This window comes from Scyliorhinus torazame, chromosome 9 (assembly GCF_047496885.1).
Source record: "Scyliorhinus torazame isolate Kashiwa2021f chromosome 9, sScyTor2.1, whole genome shotgun sequence".
Lineage (NCBI taxonomy): Eukaryota > Metazoa > Chordata > Chondrichthyes > Carcharhiniformes > Scyliorhinidae > Scyliorhinus > Scyliorhinus torazame.
In genome coordinates this window covers 195,521,461-195,541,449 of record NC_092715.1, presented here as the reverse complement: position 1 = coordinate 195,541,449, position 19,989 = coordinate 195,521,461, and the positions used below count along the sequence as shown (strand labels likewise).

Genomic DNA, 19,989 nt, shown 5'->3' with positions numbered 1-19,989 from the left:
ACTTACTGTCAGTGCTCAATGTACAAGATAGAGATCAAAATATCCAAGTTTAATTCAGGCCGGATTGTCTATTCTGTAAATCGCATTTGAAAATATCAGGGCTCATTTTCTGAAATGCCAACAATACTACCAATGTTTAAAGGACTGTCATATTCATGAACAATCAGGCTAAACAAAGTAAATGAGGCTGCTAAATTTAGTTGAACCTTCCAGGTTGAGATCTAAAGTTGTGAAAACAATGGCCAAAAATGAATTTCAGTGCCCAAAGATCAAAAAGGCACTATTGAAGCAGTTGTCATGCAAGCAACGTCTAACTCAGCTGGTGGGCCAGATTGTAAAGGCCTTGAAAATTATTTTGAAGGCAAATATCTATCCAAGAATCCCAGTTTGCTGATAAAATAAGTTACATCTGGTCCTTCCATAAAATTTTCAAGTACACAATATCAATTTTGGTCATAGAAAAATATTTAACCGTGTGAATCTACTTTCAGCAGTTTTGATGTAGTCAGTAGTATGGAATGCAAATATTATTATGGCACAGTAAATTAGCCAAGAAACAAAGCGTGTAAATGCAGCTTAGCAGTCTGTTAGTAAATAGACATACTGAAATGCCTTTGTACAATAAATCCATAGCTACATATCACTTGTGTACCTAGAATCTCCAAAATTGTATCTGAATTTGTCTGTCTCCAATTGTAAAGCAGGTATGCTCATTAGTAACAATTTGCACCTAACTTTTGGTCTTAAAATTAATTGTTATCTTTTAGTTCCATTACATAAGTTGAAGAAACCTGATTATTTTGGATAAAACAGCAGAAAATCTACAGCTTGCAACCTGTATCCATGCAAATAGGGGAGGAATCCCAGTGACTTCAGGGTCCAACAATATTGCTGGATCCCTCACAGGATCTGCCTCCAGGTACCTCAAGCTTTTGGTAAATCCTAAATTGACAGCTGAGAACAATTTTGGTCACAAGTGGTAGGTGACAACCTTTCAGACTCATCATCCTTCCAATATTGCATAGAATCACACTGAGTCCACACCACAGAAACAGAATATCCAGTCCAACTGGTCAATGCCAGCATTTATGCTCCAAATGAGTTTCCTCCCACCCCTTTTTATCTAATCCCTCAAAATATTCTTCTATCCCAGTACCCTGCAGAAGAGCCTATGTACCAGCAGAAGTAGCAATGAACAAAAGCCAAGTGAAGGCAATATATTGGAAATTCCAGAAGCACAGGATTAGAGGGAATGAATTGGAGCAGGAGCTGGGGCAGGTTGCCTGCATTACATCATGCACGTGGACTAGGTGTTGTTAGCTGGGCAGATGGACTATTGACTCAATCTGCTCAACATGCCTATGCCAAACCTACTTTATGTTGCTTTAGGATGTAGCTGTTCAGAGCTCTTTAGAGGCATCTGAAGGCCTTTCCAGGGGAATATGCAGCAGTACCATTTCTCCTGTGGTTATCCCAACCTGTGAAATGCCATTTGATGAATGCGTCCTTAATTAAGTTCCATAGTCAGATTTTATATTCATCTAAAATAAAAAGAGAAACCATACTTTAGGGATTTTATTGTCTTATTTGTGTTCTATAGTTTTGACTTTTGTTATTTAGCTTTGCACAGAAATCTGGGAGTTATTTTTAAATTTGGTTGGGCTGCAATGTGAAAGGGATTAAAATGATGGGGCTGTTGATTACACAACATATAAATGATGTTCCTTTTCACTAAAGTCGATGGGGAGGAAGACCATCTAGTTATATAACAGGCAGCGAAACAAATATTACCCTTTCCACAACATTACCCAAAGTTAAATTTATCTTCCTAAAGTTTAATCAGACACTGAATGAGAGACCTTTGCACATTTTTGCACATACATATTCGGTCGCACAAAGTATCTTAGATTACACTCGAGGTAACTGCCGTTAACTATTTATTACTTTTGTACCCAATGAGATTGTTTTACCTGCACCATTTTTCTAGATGGTGATATAAAATGGGCTCATTGTTCTTTACTTTCAGAGTCCTCTCTGCTTCCTCTTAGATTATCTTCCAAACCAAGTTTTCAGACAAGTTAGAATCCATTCCAGAACAGTGGCTCTGGGTGGAGGTCTGACTGTTTGAATATTCAGTCTCATTTGCACCATCGTTCTATTATGGCCTGGACAACATTGCAGGGTTGGTCGGATAATTATCTGCGAGGTGTGCTGATGACGATTCAAAGAGCATAATTACACCTTTCACTGAGAGCACATTCAAACAATACATTATTGTAATATGCAAAAATTAAATGCATTGCATATAAAGCAGTGTTCAACAATTATCTGTGCTGATGCATGCTAGTGGCCACTCTTTCTCACTGCAAAATGTAAATCCCCTCTCTTTACATTAACTTTTCACTCATAACATTAAATGAAGGTCTGATCTCAGTGTCATTTAAAATTCTGGTAGCAAACTCTCTAGTTTGAAGTGGTACTCCCCATAATGGGTGGGATTTTCCAGTCCTGCCAGTGGCGAGCATCATGGGGGGCAGAACTGGAAAACTGGAGTATGGCCAAAAGTCAGCTTCCCGTTGGCATAAAAACAGGCTGCAATTTTCCGCAATAGAATTTCATGGCGGATCAAATTGCCCATCCCCTTCTTGCATAGCTATTGATGGATCCCACTCATGGCGATAGCGATGGTATGCAGGTCCGAGTGCATATCTAGCACAAAACGCTGGCCCAAAGTCTCCATGGCAGTCACCACCCTTCCAATGGTGATGTTGGTGCCACAGCATCAGACAGAGCATGGGCAGACTCCTTCATCCTCTTCTAATCTGCTGACAGCCTCTGACAACTCTGCCTGCTATTCCCCTGCCTGGGCGGGATTCTGTGACCTCCCAGCCATGAGTTTCTCGGCAGTGCACCGTTCGCTGGTGGCAGGATTCTCTGGGCGAATTCTCCCATCGGGAAACTAAGTGCCGACGCCGGAGTGAAAACCGGAGTGTTTCACTCTGGCGTCGGAAGCCGTTCCCAGCCCCCTATTCACCCGCCCCCAGGGGGCTAGGAGCGGCGCTGCGTCATTTACGCATGCCGGGCCTTGGCGCCGCGTAAAAGCGGCGCCGCATAAATGACACAGCTGGCGCCACGTAAATGACGTCATCCGCGCATGCGCAGGTTGACCGGCGCCAACCCGCGCATGCGTGGTTGCCGTCCTCAGACTCAGCAGGAGCCTGGTCTTCAGTAGTCCTCCTACTTTTGATGATCTTGGCTGTCAATACCTCCACCTACTGTGGACGGTAACCCTGAGCTTGCGCTAAAACTAGGTCATACCAAAGTGTGTGTGTCTGCCCTGGTGGGGAATACAGGGGAATGTAGTGACGACTCTACATCGTGTGGATCCTCAAGAGCATCATCCAACGTCACCTGGGGGGCCGATTGGCTGACTGGCGTTGTACCGCCTTGTTTTCTTGTTGGCAGGTGTAATAGAAAGAAGAGATCATTAATGATTGGCTGGATAGTCTCTTATCTGAAAGAGCACTCACTGTTTTGGCGAGTGGGCGAAGACTAGTGGGTTGGGCCTCATCGGCTTGTTGGGAGATGCTGATCTCGCGTTCAGTACAGGAACGGTCCCTGTCCTCCACAGCTAGCTCTGCTGCCTGCTCCTCAAAGCGGATGAGTAGCCTGAGCTCCGGCATTCCCACTCTGGTGTGAAATCTCTCCCTGTTATGCGGGTGACCTTGTCTTGCATAAAGACCGATGGACAGACTGTGATCTGGATGGATGCCAAAGCAGATTATATGCTTGCCTATCTTTTGTGTGTGCTGAGTGGATTTATGCAAGTCCTAAAGATGTGACCTGTGCAGGATGTGACAAGAGATGAAGATGTTAAAGTGTGAGTGAGAGAATCAGTGATGATGTCCCTTGTGCTGGTAGTGCATGAGATCTCTTTGGACCATAGCCCTGTGAAAGCCTGATGGCCTCATGAAAGTATGGGCGGAATTTTCTCATTTGGGATTAAGTCTCATGGCAGGGTGGTGACTGGGGAATATTTCCCACTGCGGAGGCTCACGGGAAACAGTGCCTTATCTTCTGGCCCCGCCCAAGTTAATTATGCACCTGGGATTTAGCGCCGTATTCTGTGCAGAAGTTGGTTGATTGCACACATTCCACTGTCATATCCGGGTGCCATATTTGGAAGTCATCCAACATGACTGATCCACCATTGAAGAAAGACTGACCTTCTGAAAAGGAAGATGGACATTCAGGACAATGCTAAGGCTGGAAGATAGACCTCCTCAAAGACACTGAAAAGCTAGAAGATCCAGCTGGTAGATGTTATATGTTCCCCCCCCCCCCCACCCCCCCTTCACCGAGTATTCATACATCTTGCCAACATGATGTTTAGAACAGGTATTTATGAACTTGAAGCATTCGGGGGGAATCTGTCAGGGGCGCAAAACTAAGCATAGTCCTGGGGGTGGGGGGAGGAGGGGGGGTGAGGAGCACATGCCCAGGTAGTTCCCTGGTACTGTGCTGGCACTTTACGCTGTTCTACTGGCACTGCCCACAGCACTGTGTAGAGGGGGTGAGGGTGGGGTGGGTGGTTGCCCAAATGCTTATGTGGGGGTGGGGTATTGCCCTAATGCTTGTGAGGGGGTCCCCCATGTCCATGGGGGGGGGGGGGCGAGGGGAGTTCTGCTCAAACACTCTGACACCCCAGATTCTCTGCAAGAATCTGGAGAGAAAATCCTGTTGGTGAGCTACACGCTGGTTTTCCTGCTGAAACTGACACTCTGAGAAATTAAGGGAAGATTTTGCCTCATGTGTTGAGTGAGGAGAAGGTTGATTTATCCTGATGAAGTGGATGAGATTATTCATCCTTTTTCGGCACCCCGATAGCAGCTCTCTCCTGATAGCTGCGGTGCTGACCGCCCTGGGGACCTTCTTCCAGCCTTGGTCGTAAGATTGGTGGACCAGCGGCTCCCATCACGGGGGTAAAGGATCTTCCCCAGGTCCTCAACTGGTGGAGACCCTTGTCGCTGAATCGTGGCATGCATGGGTTGACTCTTCTGGAGGCAATTCTGGTGCTTGTCACGACAAATCCTGGAGTACAGAGAGTGAATGTGTGCACGGGTGCCGTTTAAATATGGCACCCGGAAATACAATCTGGTGAGGTAATGAATCCAATGATCCAATTAATCCAAGTCTGCCCCACCATTCATTCATACATAATGAAATGAAAAGTGGACGATCTGGTCTGCAACCAGCCACACCAGGCGGTGGGAACTGCACCAAATGTTCCATCTCTGGAGTGGAAAATTCCACCCAATGATTTGAGAATTGGAAATAGCCGCTTTGCATTAGTTAGCTTACTAATATTTTAAGTTTGATGCTTATTTCACCTCCAGTTTTCTCCTGAAGCCAATGACTTCTACTTGCGTGATGTTTAATGGACAATATCAGCCCCTCACCGAGTGCCATTCAACATGCCAGCTTGGATAGTTGCCTAGAAATTGGTTTGTGTCAAGCTTCCAGCATAAACCCAGTGGCAAAGTTGAAATGCTGTGCCAAAACTGTTGAGTAAGAGAAGCAGGCAAAATTGATCCGCTTGTGTCACCAAGACACGATGGGCTTGCGCGAGTCGACAATTGTCCGCAAGAATCAGCTAGAAGAAGGTAATCGTCAGCCATCATGGATACTGCAACAGAGAAACTAGTGAGGCGAGGAGGGAGAAGGGATGAGATCAGGACAAGGCAAGCAGAGGTTGGCAGTACCCTGCAGTTGTAACTTGAAGCCTGGAGAGGCTCTCCTGTGTCTTCTGGTTTCATATGCAGGTAGGTATTTTAATGTACATTTTTGGTGGCAGCATGTAGAACTCCCTTTAATATGCTCTGCATCTGATAGAATTGATCACATGTCCTTAAACACCTCAACCTTTGATGAGGGGCCTGCAGTAGGCTGATTTGTATAGGCCAAGAGATTAAAATCAGTTTCAATTTGGTGTTCTGAAAACTAGAGGGCGGTGTAACTAATATAATATGTAACCGAGAATAATTACAGGTGTACCATTTCTCTGTGTCGCGATTTGCTCCAGTGAATGCTGGCACGGTATTTGACTATAGCTCGCCTTATAGCCAAGTCAAACCTGATTGTCACCTAGAATGGGTAACTAGATAATTGTCAGGAGCAAAAACCACAGCCAGTACCGGAAAATCCCATTTCATGGCTGAACTTCCCTTCTCAAGCCCAGCAATACTGGTAGTGCCTAAGAATTCAGTACAGGATCTTGCAGGTCTGCAAGGTTCAGTTTTATACCATGCAGCCCACTGATCAATTAAATCACTGGGTAACCTCAGAAAGTGATGTTTTCATTGATCAGTATGTAACGTTCATCTAATTTTATTCCACGAACTATGAAGTAGTATCAATGTACTGTAACCTCTACAGACGTTATTCAAAAGAAGAGAAAGAGAGGTCAATGGATATAAAGGGCACAATCTGCTGGCCCGCTCGCACCGTGATGTAATGTGGCCGGTAACTGCCAGGAGGCCCCGCTCCCTTGATCTACCTGACTCGCCACGCCTCATGAGATCTAATGCGATCGCGCGAAACGTCGCAATGTGAAGCCACCCATTGTAGGCGGATCACTTTTTGGCAAATCTGCATATTAGAGCGAGGCAGCTAGTCTCAGTCCAATTTCAGTTCCCTGAGGTAACGAAGGCATTGGGATCCATCCCCTTCACCGTGGAGACCTCGGGCAAGTGCCGATCAGTACTGGTCTCCATAAAAAGGGACCAGATGGAATGGCACTTGTGGAGATCTTCCAGGGAATTGGAAGCCCCAGGTGCATGTCTCTGGGCAGGGTGGAGCTCTGAAACTGCTGTGTTACCTGGGCACCTTGGCAGTGCCATCCTGGCACACTGGCAATTTCAGCCTAACACCCTGACAGTGCCACCTGGGCAACTTGACAGTGCCAGGCTGGCACCCATGGTCATTGTCAGGGTGCCAAGCTGGCATTTTTTGTGTGTGGTGGTGTTCAGGCCGGGAGATGCCCCGAGTGGGTGAGGGAGAGGTGCAGGGAGGCCCGGGGTCTCCCTCGCAGTGAGTTGGGGCCTGGAGGGGAAGGTTTGGTGCTCGCGTCAAGTGCCCAAGAGATTGGAATGCCATTTTTAAATGGCACTGAGGAGTTTTGGCGTTCGGGTCTCCTCAGTGCAGGCAACGGGACTAAGTCCGGCCTGAGCCACGCTTCTCCACTGATGCCCCAAAACTAACCGGAGCCACGTTAGATAGTGTGTTTCTTGACGCTGTGAACACCGGGAAACACCGTGGCTAAATGTGTTGGCTGTGGGACATTGTTCCCAATTGGTATGATCATGCCCAAAGTGAACAGAACAATACTTTTCACTGTACCTCGGTACGCGTGACAATAAAACAAATCCAAGTCCAATCCAAATGCTTCATTTTGAAGTGCAGTGAGCTATAATTACATAGGTAAGCACGACACAGCAGTGGAATTAAAAGTACTTCCAGTGAGTCTGTAATGCCAGTCCACCAACCACTGTTGTTAGCATGAAGCACAGCAGGGAACAGTGGGCTTTGGCTTACCCACAACACCTACCACTGTGCATGGGTTGCCTATAACAGATGTGCTTTGGAACACAAATCTTTGGTGTTCTATTTGTTGCAGCAGACTCAATGCCAAATCATTCTTGCAGTCCTGCCATACAGATTCCTGTACTAAACTACTTGATTGGATCCCTACTCTCAGTTTTGACTGGAGAAACAGCAATGCTGCAAACACAATTTGTAATAACCCTCACGTAAATCATGGTGTCACCCAAATTGATCTCCCCGTGGAACTTATGGAATACGAGTTGCCCCGTTAGTGGGCAGAGGCCCATCAGCTGGGGCTCCTAAACGTTGTCTCATAAAAGCTGGCCTGGACTAGACCAGCGAGAATGGGAGTCCCGATTGCCACTGTAAGCCATTTGCTGTCTTTGCTTTTGTTGTTGAATTAAACTTATTTTGGGTTTACCTTCTTGGGGCACCTAAGCTTTTACAGCTACAGTTTTCAGTGTGAGCAATATATGAAATATTTTCTGAATTCAACGCATATATGCAGGTGATATGAGAGTAGATTCTCCCTTTGCCTGCATCCTGGTGCTGGATAGGAGAGATGTGATTTCCTGTCCAAGGACCCTAGTATCGACCTATCACATGTTAAGGTCTAGTGCCTGCAGGAAGAGGGGAAATATATTGTTGGCCATCCAAGATTGGTGCAAACTCTCCAGAAGATCCCAATTACCTCCAACAATCCTGCACAGGGCTAGAAATTAAAATAACCACTTTCCTTTCCTTGGGCTTATGGTTCTCTTGGTAATGATTCGGGGACAGACAATGGTGCTACATTTCCTTGGATGTCTCAGCCCTTCTGTCCTCAGTAAATAGTCTTTCAGAAAAATGAGACAGAGGGCCAGGAATGCTCCTGTCAAGTATCATTTACCTCATGGCATTGTTGGGCCTGTGCCTTCTCTAGATGTAGGGCCAGCTCCATTTGCCACCACCTCCATTCCCCCACACACCTCCATAAAGCCTTACAAAATCCCAGAAGAATGTAACAGGGGGAGACTCCAAGTAACAAGAAACTCTGCCCCTTTATCCTGATCTTTGGACCGAGGAAAATGCGTACTTGAAGGTGGGAAGTGTCAGAAAGATCAGCCCAATAGGCTGTGAACAACACAGCTTTACAAGACTGGTCATGAAACAATGATTTGAGCATATTTACTGTCTAGTTAAAAAATATTTCAATAATACTGCAGTGTACTGAATGCATAACCTGGGCCGCAATCTTCCAGCCTAACTTCGCCAGAAAAGCAGCTCGCCACGGCACAGTGTGGTTGGTGAAAGCCGAGAGACGCTGCTCCAGGAATCTACCTGGCTCGCAATGCCTTGCGAGATTCAACACAATCTCGTGAGATGTTGCAAGGACAATCCCGCCCACAATAGGTAGAATCACCTTTTAGAATATCTGCATTTTAGAGCGAGGCAGTAAGCCTCACTCTAATGTGCAGATTCCCAAGGTACCTGAGACTTTGGAGTTCAATCCTTTGCCTCAGGGACCTCGGGTAAGTGCTATTTGGTACAGGTCCCCACAAATGGGGACCTGATGGACTGGCACTTGTGGGGATCTCCAAGGGGATCGGAGCCCCTGGCAGCATACCCTTTGGGTAGTGTGGTGCCCTGGCACTGCTGGTGCCACCTGGGTACCCTGGCAATGCCAGCCTGGCACCCTGGCAATGCCATCTGGCCAACGTGACAGTGCCATGCTGGCACCCAGGGTCACTTTCAGGCTACCAAGCTGGCATTGTTTGTGTGGCGGTGTTCAGGCTGGGAGATGCCCTGAGTGGGTGGGGGAGAGGTGCAGGGATGTCTGGGAACTCCCTTACAGTGAGTTGTGGCCTGGGGGAAAGGGTTGGGGCCTGTGTCAGGTGCCCAAGAAACTGGAACGCCTTTTTAAAGTTGGCATTTTTTGCATGCTCGTTATTGGGCTGGGGTTACCTGGCTTGGGTGTTGGGGGCTTGGGAGTGGTGGGGGGTTGCGTTTGGGCTGTGGGGGAGATCCCATGTTGTGTTCAGGCTGGGGGGGGGAGGAGGTTGGGGATTTTTTTTGTGGGCCTCTGAGATCGGGACACCATTTAAAAATGGCATCCCAATCTCGTTACAACTGGGCTAAGTGCGGCCTCGACCACACATTCCCTGTTTAGGCCCCTAAGTCAAAGCGAGTTGCATTGAATAGCTATGTGTTTCTTGGCACTGCGAGTCCCGGGAAACACACGGCTAAATGTGCTCGCTTGGAACTTTGTTACCTTTAAGGAAGATTGCGACCCGGTATCCAAGGAAACTGGCATCCTATGGCAATCAAAGAGAGGCTTCATTCACAGCAATAGAAGTGTGATGAGGTGCTATCGGGCTAAATTGGCTATCTTCTTTGTGAAATATTGTCATGACAACCTACAGGAAAGAACAGTATGACAATGAAGCTCATGCCAAAATACATTAAGTTGTATTATGAAGTCTTAAACAACAATTTTGCTGTTGTTGTTAGTTATAATAATAATATTTTTTTATTATTGTCACAAGTAGGCTTACATTAACACTGCAATGGTGTTACTGTGAAAATTCCCTAGCCACCACATTGCAGCCTGTTCGGGTACACTGTGGTTGAATTCAGAATATCCAAATTACCCAACAGCATGGGCGAGATTCTCCACTCCCGCACCGGTTGGGAGAATCGCCTGGGCCGCCAAAATTTCCCGGGACGCCGGTCCGACGCCCTCCCAAGTGGCGGGAACGGCCCCGTCGAGTTCCGCGGGCCGCAGGCCGGAGAATCGCCGGAGACACCCAAAATGGCAATTCTCCGGCAACCCCGCTATACTCAGGCCCGGATGGGCCGAGCGGCCAGGCCAAAACGGCGGGTTCCCCCCGGCGCCGTCCACACCTGGTCGCTGCCATCGGGAACAGCGCGGGAACGCTGGGGGGTGGCCTGCGGGGGGGGGGGATCCTGCACCCAGGGGTACCTCAAATGTGGCATGGCCCGCGATCGGTACCCACCGATCGGCGGGCTGTCCTCTCTGAAGGAGGACCTTCTTCCTTCTGCGGCCCCGCAAGATCCGTCCACCAGCTTCTTGCGGGGCGGACTCAGAGAGGACGGCAACCCGCGCATGCGTGGGTGATGGCAGTTATGCGGCGCCGGCCGCGTCATCTATGCGGCGCCGCCTTTACGCGGCGACAAGGCCTGGCGCGTGTAGATGACACGGCCCCGATCCTAGCCCATTATCGGACCCTGAATCGGTCGCGATAGGGGCCGTTTCGCACCATCGTGAACCTCGACGGCGTTCACAACGGCGTGGGCACTTTGACACGTGAGTGGAGAATCCCGCCTATTGTCTTTCGGGACTTATGGGAGGAAACCGGAGCACCCGGTGGAATACCCACGCAGACACGGGGAGAATGTGCAGACTCCAGACAGACAGTGACCCAAGCCGGGAATCAAACCTGGGACCCTGGTGCTGTGAAGCAACAGTGCTAACCGTTGTGCTACTGTGCCACCCACTAGAGCATATTAGACCCACTTTACTGTAAAAGTGTCTGGGGTGGCCAGAATGACTGCATGACCTGCCAACTCAGCAATTACCAACAGTATTGGTGCTGGAATTCTGGAATAAACACTGAAAATGTAGATCAGGCATAGAATCTGAGGTACTCTGTTTTTCTCTCTCTACAGATGCTGCCTGAGTTGCTGGCCCTCTTGGTAATGATCCAGGGACAGACCACTATTTTAGCAGTTTCAGGTTTTCGTTTTAGATTTTCAGCATTCAGCATTTTTTGCTTTCAGGCAATTGCCTGCTAGCAATCTAGCAGCATGTACACAAACTCTGACAGAGCTTTCCTGTGAATTCAATGCCCAATACTTCTATTCACAAAGGTACTGCAAGGATCCAACATCCTCTTTGATGTTGTTGTTCATGATGGTCAACGCTCCTGAGAGATGTCAAAAGAGAGATGCCAAAGCATCCTGAGCGATGTTTGCCGATTGGTTGTCTTTTGTGCCACTCTCAGTGGCTGCATGGAAAGCAGTTGAAATAGAGGGGACTCGCATTGGCTGCTGCTAATGTTTACTGTTATTAGGACTGTAGATGACAATGGTCGCTAAAGCAACCCTCAAGATAGTTTATACTTCTCATCATCTTTTCCCTTTTGATCCTTAAGGAGCCTACACCAACACACTGCCAGAAACACACTGGACTGTTTCGGTATGAAGCCCATCTGGCAGTCATCTTTAATGGCTCTCATCAATAACCATCAGGACTAAAATCAATTGATGTAACTAAGATGCTTATTGCTTCTTGAGGTTGTCTATATCTGGTATTCTCAGTTCTTTAGCCCAGTTGCAGCTTATTTGGATTGCGTGGTTGCATACACTTAATGCCAACATGTCTGAGAGATACCTTGGCTAGAAACCACATCCGCCTCTCTCAGCAACGTATTGAGAAAAATAGAAATCCTTACTTCATTACCAAAATTCCCTAGTATCACAGATGGTTAGACAGCATGAAATTCGGATGCTAGAAGAGGAAGCAGTTTGCCACTTTCAGCCTCTGACAGAGACTGGAATAAATGATCACAGTAAAAACAGTAGAAACATTATTCAGCTGTTTAGAAACATTGAAAAGATTACAACATTTCAAATAGTGGTATCTCTACCTTTGCATCTTGGTCACAAAACCTCAGCTTCTCTTCAAGACATTTTTCGCAACAAAAAAATGTTCAGTCACGAGAGGAGAGAGCTTGCACTGGGCACCAGTCAGCAGCAGTGAATCAGCAGCAGCAGCAGCAGCAGCACAACCAGTGAAATGACAGTTGGGACCATGTGATCAGTTCAAATTGAAAGGAAACAAGCGTTCTTTTTTGCTGATTAATCCATTAGCGCTTGCCAAGTTCAAGCAAGATGCAAACCAGTTGACATAAATATAAGGCACGGTTTAATAATGACAGCAGCAGTCCACAAACTGAAAATAAAATCATACGCTACCTGCACAGAATTCAAAAGCAATTGACTGGGATGCAGGGAAACACTGGACTGGATTAGGTTACATTCTGCCGACAATGTAGTGTTCCTTTCCTTTCATCTTTAATTCTTCACATTAAAAGAAAACACATAGAGAAGGAATATTTGTGTGCGTGTGCGTGTATCTATTTAAATATGTTTGTGTGTGTGAGTCTGCATTGTGGGTTTGTGTGGGAGGTGGGCGACCCCGTTTTCTCCTGTCATCTCCTCCTCGATTCAGAATGCAATATTAGTTCCCATTGCACACAATGTCGAAACAACATATACGTGTTCGGTGAATGAGGTGACTCGGTATCCACACTGTGGAACACAGAATAAGTCAACACAAGGGTGGTAATGTGAGGTTCTGCCAAGCAGCTTGAGTCAAAGGCAGGTGATGTGGAACATGAAGCCAAAAATTTGCACAGGTCACCAGATTCTTCTGATCAAACGTTCCCATTTTTCAAGCTCTGGGTACTTCAAGCTTATCATTGAAAATCATTCTTCCTTAACCTTTTGGGATTAATGATGGTATATTTGCAACATAAAGTAAAAAACAGTAACACATGTACAACATTTCACTTTATTTATAAGGCAGCACAGTGGCTCAGTGGTTAGCACTGCTGCCTCTTAGCGCGAGGGTCCCGGGTTCAATTCCGGCCTCGGGTGACTGTCTGTGTGGAGTTTGCATGTTCTCCTCATGTCTGCGTGGGTTTCCTCCGGGTGCTCCGGTTTCCTCCCTCCGTCCAAAGATGCGCATGTTAGGTGGATTGGCCGTGGTCAGTTGCCCCTTGATAGGGTTACGGGAATGCGACATGAGATTCAGGTAGGTGCTCTTTCAGAGGGTCAGTGCAGGCCTGACGGGCTGAGTGGTCTCTTTCTGCACTATCGGAATTCTATGATTCACAGAAATAAAGACTCTGGGTGTCATCAGGAAATTGAAATCAAATGCTATTGAAACTGATTAGGATTACAGCTCTCAAGTTACCACTAAAATTGATTTGCATGATCCCGAACATAAACTTTTCTACAAACTAGTCCAAAAGGGCCAGTGTAATAGAACATAATTATTTTTTTTTCCATTAAAAAGTATTCTTTTATGTATTTAAGAATGTTATGTAGTGCATTTTTATTAATACAGCTGAAAATGAATTTATCACCAGAAAAACGTGGCCAGCTCCCATCTGTAGGTAAAAACGAAAAAAAACTATGCTCAATCATATAATTGCTTCATCGGTGTGCATTAGTCAGTGTCTTAATAAATTATATATTTTCAGAAGTAAAAACTTTAAAATGTGTCTATTGTGTGTTTGGTCCCTTGTACTTTAAGACTTTTACAAACACTTCAATCTGTCCAACCAAGATCCTTTTATTGTGTCTCGCACAGTAGGGTGGCAATCTGATACAGAGCACGTTATTGTGGAGTCTTGCTACTCCTCTGGAGCTTACAACTTCTGCTGACCTGTTACATGTACGTCTTATTACCCTCTAACTCGTGTTCTTCTGGAGGTGGCTGGATAAGCCTCTCTTTATATATAGGTCCCCAGGTCACATGACCGTGGTCTTGAGGCCACATGGTGTGGCTGTGCTGCCACCTGCTGGTTGGAGGTCTCACAAAATCCAAATTTGGTATGGCCCATAGGCACATCACACATCCCCCTTCCATGCAAACCATCAATATAAAGTGCTTGTTACAGGTAACATTCCATTTTATGCAGATATGGCATGTATGTTTTACAAAAAGTGTCCTTTTGTATTCTGTGCAGAAATCAGTGTTTCCATCCGGTGTCTACTTCTGCAGAGTCTGGCTCACTTGCCAGCCTGTTGCTTGTCTTGTTCATTGCCCTTTGTCATTGAAAGGATTTGGTCCAAGACCACCGGATCTGTGTCAGCAGTCGTTTTCGCTTTTGTTTCCTGGCACGTTGTTGCTTGTTATCTGTTACGTGCTTTTGATACTGGTTGGCTGGTGAGATGCAGTGGTTCTCCCTACCTTTTCTCCCTTTTCTTTCTCTTTTTCTGGACACGGTGGAGTGGTCAGGTGTGTTCCTTGGTTGTTTTCCTTTTTGCGGCCTCTTTATTGGCGCTGGTCGTTGCTGTGTGGTGAGGTGTCCAAAAAGGTGTAGGCATCTCCATCTCTGATTGGTGTGAGCACGTCCATTTCTGCAGCCTCATCAGCATGCTGGATCACCTCGAGCTCTGGTTCCGGCATGGAAGATGAAACCACGTTTGGCTGTCTCACCTCATCTCGGTTTGTTGGAGCATCAGTGGCTTGGTCATCATCACTGGAGATGATTATGACTTGTGGTTGAGTCGATCCAAGCCCTGGGTTGTCTAGATCAAATTTGTGGTCAGTGGAGCTGCATAATGACATGGTCATTAGGTCGCCTTCAGACTCAGTATCAGAGTCATCGAATAATTCAACCTCCACATCATCGCACTCAGCATCTTCCTCAATGTCCTCCCACTTGTCCTCTGTGTCGCCGACTGCTTGGGAGTACATCATTGGAGCCATTTCCAGAACTTGCAACAGGATATCTTCTATCTCGGAGGCCAGCTTTTCTAGAATCGGTACAATTTCTTGTACTTCTAGTTCTCTCAATGTACGATCGTCAGTGGTATCAGCAGCCTTCAATTCTGGCTGCACCTTCTCTGAACTCCTGGTCTCCACAGAGTCCAGCGTCGTCCGGGCATCCCCCGTGACCACCTCATGATTGCTTGAAGACAACCAGAGGTTTGTCTTTGAGCCTCATCTGTGCTGCTGGAGAAGAGATGTGCAAGCAGCTCATAGTGCTCATCATCCGTCTCACCTTCATCATCGTCTGTAACCTTAAACAGCTTCTCATGGTATTCGGCCTTGGAATCAGAATGATCCTCAGTCTGTTCACCTGAAAAATATAACAATGCACACGGAATTACATACTTTAGAAATAGGACGCCAATTTCAAAATCAGCCTTTTGTTTGGCCGCCATTGCTGGGCTTAAAATTCCACTCCGTGGTACTGGAGCGTCACTGAAAAAGTTGAAGAACGATCCCTTGGATGCCGTTCATGTCGCTGTTTGTGGATCGCTTCGACCCCCGTGGTTTGGTTTCATTCGAGTTTCTTAATCTGTGACGTTCTTGCTTTCTGTCCAGTTGATTGTGTAGTCTGTGGAGCCAATGATCTGCGGCTCATCTACGCATGATTTCAGCGGCTGTGAGTCCAACTGATACACTTTGGTAATCTCCTCGTTCGTGAAATACTCATTAGGCCCGAATGTAAACTCCAGCGTGAAGCTCCGCGGCTTTTCAATCTCTGTCCATTTAACACTCACATCACGTAGATGCTGTAATACGGGCTCATCATATCCTCGTATGGACCATTGGGTCGATGCACATTCTTCAAGGCTATCAGTCAGAATTGCGGAATGCTCGCCGGCAGTTCCGTCCCTTTGTCTGGTTTGTTGTCTTCCACTACAATTTCTTCCAAATGGACTTCCGGTGGCGGCCATGGAGGAGTATGTCGCACATTTGATAGCTCCCGCCTGTGACGGACTTTTGGACCTTTTTCTCCCATTTCTTTCTGGATTTTATTGGATGAAGCGGTGGAGGGTGAGATGGTGAGAAGTCCCTTGCCACTGCATGGAGAATTGGACCAGAAGTGGCCGTGTGAGAAGACAACGTTTTACAAGAAAGACACGAGCAGAGCAGGCAACGTGGGAAAGCATGGCAGAGAAGCAGGGCCGCGGGGACATGGCACAGTGGTCGACGGAGCAGATGGTGAAGTGTTTTGAAGAATGCTTCGCCAAGCTTAAGAAGGACACACTGGACCCGATCAAGGCTTCGATTGATCAGGTGGTGCAGAGTCAAGAAATCCATGGACGTGCGACACAGGAGGTGGTGAAAAAGCACGAGGAATACATAACCATGTTGGAGACCAAGGTGGACATGATGAATGACCACCAGAAAATAATGCAGGAGAAGCTGGAGGACCTGGAGAACAGGTCCAGAAGGCAGAACCTGAGAATCATCGGCCTCCCTGAGGGCAGTGAGGGATCAGATGCGAGGGCCTATATGACAAACATGTTGGAGAAATTGATGGGGGCTGAGGCGTTCCCTCAGCCCCTGGAACTGGATAGAGCGCATAGAGCCCTTGCAAAGCAGCGCCGACCGAATGGGCCGCCGAGGGCGATGGTGGTACATATGCACCGGTTCCTGGCCACGGAACATATTCTGCAGTGGGCCAAGAAAGAACGGAGCAGCAGGAAGGAGAATTGTGAGCTGCGTATTTATCAAGACCTGGGCGCGGATTTGGCCAAGAGGCGAGCCAGGTTTAATCGGGCAAAATCGGCCCTCTTTAAGAAAGGGTGAAGTTCGGGGTGCTGTACTCAGCGCACCTGTGGGTCACATATGAGGACCGGGAATTCTACTTTGAAACACCGGACGATGCGTTGACTTTCATAAAGGAAAAAAGGTTGGATGTGAACTAAAGCCACGGGAACCTTGGGGAGAGTATTGCAATAGCAATTTGTTGATATTTACTTTGTGCTGGTTTGAATAAGTAGTGTCATGTGCAATAGGGGGCTGTTTCGAGGTCTAAGGTTAACTTTGTTTTTACTGGGAGCTGGGTGGAGGGGGTGCTGTTTCTGTGGTTATTTTTCCACTGTTTTTTCTACTCTTTGTTTCCTGGGGAATGTGATGCTTTGAATATGTATGTCCAAGTTGGGGGGGGGGAGGAGAGAGAACAATGGGGAGACAGTCAGTTTGGTGCCATGGGCAGGAGCTATCAGGTCAGCTAGGTCAGTTGGCTCATGGAAGCACAGTGGGGGGCGAGCAAGTGACAAGCTTGAGCTTGATATGGGGTGTTGAGTTTCTGGTGCTGGTACCGGGGGGGGGGGGGGGGGGCGGGGGGTGCTGCTCTGCTGACAGGGGGGACCTGCTACTAGGGGACAAATGGGAGATTGGGGACGGCGGATGCCCGAGAGCGGGCTCGAGGAGGCCGGGGACGTGAGCTGGAGGCTGGCCTAAAAAGGGTGCTGGCTAATCCGCAGGGGCAAAGGGGCGGGGGGTGTCGAGTCCCCCGACCAGACTGATTACATGGAACATTAGAGGGCTGAATGGGCCGCTCAAGAGGGCTTGCGTGTTCGTGCATCTGAGGGGATGGAAGCTGATTGAGGAAGGGGTGGGTTGGCCAAGTATTCCACTCAGGGCTGGACTCAAAGACCAGGGGGGTAGCGATTTTGAATGAATGAACGGGTAGCATTTGAGGCAGGGAGAATCGTGTCAGACACTGGGGGGCAGGTACATAATGGCGAGTGGGAAGCTGGAGAGGGTGCGGGTAGTACTCATGAATGTATATGCTCCGAATTGGGACGATGTGGAATTTATGAGGCGAGTGTTAGGTAAGATCCCAGACTTAGAGTCACATAACTTGATCATGAGGGGTGATTTTAACACAGTCATTGATCCGGAATTGGACCGCTCAAAATCCAGGACAGGGAGGGCGCCAGCCGCGTCAAAGTAATTGAAGGGGTTTATGGAACAGATGGGGGGGGGGGGGGGGGGGAGTAGACCCATGGAGGTTTGGACGGCCAAGAACAAGGGAGTTTTTTTTTTTCTTGCATGTCCACAAAGTATACTCGCGGATCGACTTTTTTGTTCTGAGCAGGGCCCTACTACCGGGGGTGGCGGATACTGAGTACTCGGCAATCGCAGTGTCGGATCATTTCCCACATTGGGTGGATCTACGGGTTAGTTTGGAGAGAAGACAATGCCCACTATGGAGGGTGGATGTGGGGTTGTTAGCAGACGAAGCGGTCTGTGGTCGGGTGAACAAGTCCATATAGAACTACCTGGAAACAAATGATACGGGGGAGATTTATGGAGCAACGGTGTGGGAAGCTTTGAAGGCAGTGGTTAGAGGGGAATTAATCTCGATATGGGCCCACAGAGAAAAGATGGAACGAGCTGAGAGGGATAGGCTAGTTGGGGAGATATTCCAGGTGGATAGGAGATACCCAGAAGCCCCAGACGTGGGGTTACTGAAGGAACGGCGGAGGTTACTGGTGGAATTTGGGCTGTTGTCTACAGGGAAGGCGGTGGAACAATTCAGGAAGGCAAGGGGAGCGGCCTATGAGTATGGGGAAAAGGCAAGCAGAATGTTAGCACACCAGCTCAGAAAAAGGGATGTGGCCAGGGAAATAGGGAGAGTAAAAGAGTCGAGGTGTGATCACGGTCCTGGACCCAGTGGGGGTGAATGAGGTGTTTCAGGACTTTTACAGCACATTATATGAGTCGGAATCCCCGGCTGGGGTGGAGGGGATGAGGCAGTTCTTGGGTCAGTTGAGGTTCCCAAGTGTGGATGAGGATCTGGTGGAAGGGCTGGGAGCCCCACTTGAAATTGAAGAAATAATGGAGAGATTGGAGGGCAAGCAATCTGGCAAGGCCCCGGGGCTGGACGGCTACCCGGTGGAATTCTATAAGAAGTTTGCGGAGATATTGAGCCTACTGCTGTTGAGGGCATTTAATGAAGCAAGAGAGAAGGGAGTCCTCCCACCAACGATGTCGCAGGCCTCTATTTCATTGATCCTGAAACGGGAGAAGGATCCGGAGCAATGCGGATCATACAGGCCAATTTCTTGACTGTCTGTGGACGCCAAACTGCTGGCAAAGATATTGGCCAGAAGAATAGAGGACTGTGTCCCGGGGGTGATAGGGGAAGACCAGACGGGATTTGTAAAGGCAGGCAACTCACAGCCAATGCTCGAAGGCTCTTAAATGTTATGATGATGCCCTCAGAAGAGGGGCGATGGAGGTGGTGGTCGCGATGGATGTGGAGAAGGCTTTTGATCGGGTGGAGTGGGATTACCTGTGGGAAGTGATGGGAAGGTTTGGGTTTGGTGAGGTCTTCATTGACTGGGTGTGGTTGCTCTATCAGGCACCAGTAGCTAGTGTGCTTACAAACTGGTTGAGGTCGGGTTATTTTAAACTACATCAAGGGACGAGACAATGGTGTCCCCTCTCCCCACTACTGTTTGCTCTGGCCATAGAGCCACTGGCCATGCCATTAATGGCCTCTAGATACTGGAAGGGGCTGGTTCGCGGGTGGGGTGGAGCATCGGGTTTCGCTTTACACAATTGAGTTGCTCTTGTATATCTCACAGCCGTTGGAGGGGATGGGGGAAGTTATGCGGATCCTTGGGGAATTTGGTCATTTTTCGGGGTATAAATTGAACATGGGGAAAAGCGAGATGTTCGTGATCCAGACGAGAGGGCAGGAGAAAAGACTGGGAGAGCAGCCGTTTTCGAATGGTAGGAAGGAGCTTTCGATATCTGGGAATCCAGGTGGCTCAGGAATGGGAGGCACTCCACAAGTTAAACCTATCCCGGCTCGTGGAACAAATGAAAGGGGACTTAAG

At 47.8% G+C, this 19,989-nt stretch overlaps 2 long non-coding RNA genes across 3 annotated transcripts in view; one reads left to right on the top strand and one right to left on the bottom strand.

Moving 5' to 3' along the window:
- Window positions 1–12,347, bottom strand: part of LOC140429651 (uncharacterized) — a 45,739-nt gene extending 33,392 nt beyond the window's left edge. Inside the window, exon 1 of the long non-coding RNA XR_011949154.1 lies at window positions 12,252–12,347. This is a non-coding gene — a long non-coding RNA (uncharacterized lncRNA). The remainder of the gene's footprint in view (window positions 1–12,251) is intronic.
- LOC140429652 (uncharacterized) overlaps window positions 1–19,989 on the top strand; it is a 258,994-nt gene that overhangs the window by 16,705 nt on the left and 222,300 nt on the right. The gene's annotated exons all lie outside the window — the stretch shown is intronic.